A 2,600-nucleotide genomic window follows, 5' to 3' on the forward strand; every position below is an offset into this window, starting at 1 on the left:
GCCCAACGTAGGTTAGGTTAGGGCCCAACGTAGGTTAGGTTAGGGCCCAACGTAGGTTAGGTTAGGGCCCAACGTAGGTTAGGTTAGGGCCCAACGTAGGTTAGGTTAGGGCCCAACGTAGGTTAGGTTAGGGCCCAACGTAGGTTAGGTTAGGGCCCAACGTAGGTTAGGTTAGGGCCCAACGTAGGTTAGGTTAGGGCCCAACGTAGGTTAGGTTAGGGCCCAACGTAGGTTAGGTTAGGGCCCAACGTAGGTTAGGTTAGGGCCCAACGTAGGTTAGGTTAGGGCCCAACGTAGGTTAGGTTAGGGCCCAACGTAGGTTAGGTTAGGGCCCAACGTAGGTTAGGTTAGGGCCCAACGTAGGTTAGGTTAGGGCCCAACGTAGGTTAGGTTAGGGCCCAACGTAGGTTAGGTTAGGGCCCAACGTAGGTTAGGTTAGGGCCCAACGTAGGTTAGGTTAGGGCCCAACGTAGGTTAGGTTAGGGCCCAACGTAGGTTAGGTTAGGGCCCAACGTAGGTTAGGTTAGGGCCCAACGTAGGTTAGGTTAGGGCCCAACGTAGGTTAGGTTAGGGCCCAACGTAGGTTAGGTTAGGGCCCAACGTAGGTTAGGTTAGGGCGCAACGTAGGTTAGGTTAGGGCGCAACGTAGGTTAGGTTAGGGCGCAACGTAGGTTAGGTTAGGGCGCAACGTAGGTTAGGTTAGGGCGCAACGTAGGTTAGGTTAGGGCGCAACGTAGGTTAGGTTAGGGCGCAACATAGGTTAGGTTAAGGCGCAACATAGGTTAGGTTAAGGCGCAACATAGGTTAGGTTAAGGCGCAACATAGGTTAGGTTAAGGCGCAACATAGGTTAGGTTAAGGCGCAACATAGGTTAGGTTAAGGCGCAACATAGGTTAGGTTAAGGCGCAACATAGGTTAGGTTAAGGCGCAACATAGGTTAGGTTAAGGCGCAACATGGGTTAGGTTAAGGGATGGTGTATGAGGGGGGGAGGGGACGAGGTTCGTTCATAGTGATGATGGTAAGTGGACGCCTGAGGCACCCTGAGATGTGTCACGTCAGGATGCACCTTTGGCTCAGGGGAGGTGGTGCGCCGGTTCCGTGGGTGTGGCAAGGGAGTGGCAGACCTGTGTCTTTCATTCCTGCCATTGCTTATATGCTGTGAGACACGCCAGTGTGGTGGTGTTGGCTGCACCCCTGTGTAGCACATGTGTGGGTGTTTGTGGCTTATCTGCGTAATGATGGTTGTTGGAAGAGTGAGATATTCTGTTTTTGGGGTGGACCTCCTGGTTTTGTTATCATAGTGTGAATGGTGTAATGTGGCGGAGAGGATGCACTGGATGTTGTTCCATGGTGGTGCTTAGATATTGTGTCTGTGTCTGTTACAGCCAGAGAGTAGTGTGTGATAGGGTGTCTCGGTGACGTGTAGTTCACATTGTGTGCACAGACTGTCAGCATGTATAGGGACAGTTGTATGTCGTATGTCATCTATATTCCGATGGCTCTGCATCTATTAGTTATCAGCGCCATGTATCAGTTTAATCTGGTTGCAGTCTCGTGGTGTTCTATCTCTGTACAGTAGTAGAGGTGCGACTGCACTACGTAGCTACCCCTTGCGGCAGCTTTCCCCGGTGTATGGCATATGATTATCAGCAATGAGTCGATTAGTGACAACTGGTCGTGTGACAACGTCACATGTCTGCGGGTGGGATACGCTACAACCTGCTTGTGGGTCAGGGCTCAGTAATGCTCTCCTCACACTGAGCGCTCGGACCGTCATTACCCGTCTGCGTGATATATTGCGGAGCGCTTTTAGCCATTGCCAGAGTCTTTGCGACTGCGAGTGCAACGCCCATGGGGACCGACATGGTTGGGGCGCTTCCTAGCTGATCGCTCAGCATCGGAATCCGTACTGTGAGCACGCAATCGCGCACAGACTTAGAGCATGTGTAGGGACAGCGGGAATTTCGCATCTTGGATAAAACGCTTCATGAAACGGATGATATAGGGGTGGATTGCAACTTACGACTGCGAGAAAAGTCCGCCGTTCATCCGCTGGAGTTGCAATTTGGGCAGGTGACGTGAGGCACGTACGGGGGCGGGTGGCGTGATTGTCGGTGGACGACGTCGTGCGGCGCAGGGACTGGCGTTGGTGCTCTTGTGGTGGACAGTGGATGCAGGCTTTGTGGGTGGGGTCGGGAAACGGGTACTGTGCGCCCATCGCCGTCGTAGTCAGCTTGGCGTCGCATAGATGGCGGTACTGTTTTTGTGGTGCGATCGACATGGTGGTTGTAGTGCTGTCGGATGCGCGTAGATGGGGCTATTGCATGTGGTTTCGTCGTGTTTTCATAGATGGCGATGCTGTGTTTTGGCACTATGGTTGGCGTGGTGTCATTGCATTCCTGTAGATGGCGGTGTCGTGTCGTGTCTGGGCTGGGCTGGATGTCCATGTAGTTTCGTCACATTGCCAGAGATGGCATTCGTGTGCCTGTGGGTCGCATTGTCAACGGCGTCCCACAGAGGGCGGTATGGTGTCTGCACCAAATAGACGCCCTAGTGGCCTGGCTATTTCACAGGTGGCGCTGTCGTATCTCACATACGTC

The sequence above is a fragment of the Schistocerca nitens genome, chromosome 7 (assembly GCF_023898315.1).
Source record: "Schistocerca nitens isolate TAMUIC-IGC-003100 chromosome 7, iqSchNite1.1, whole genome shotgun sequence".
NCBI lineage: Eukaryota > Metazoa > Arthropoda > Insecta > Orthoptera > Acrididae > Schistocerca > Schistocerca nitens.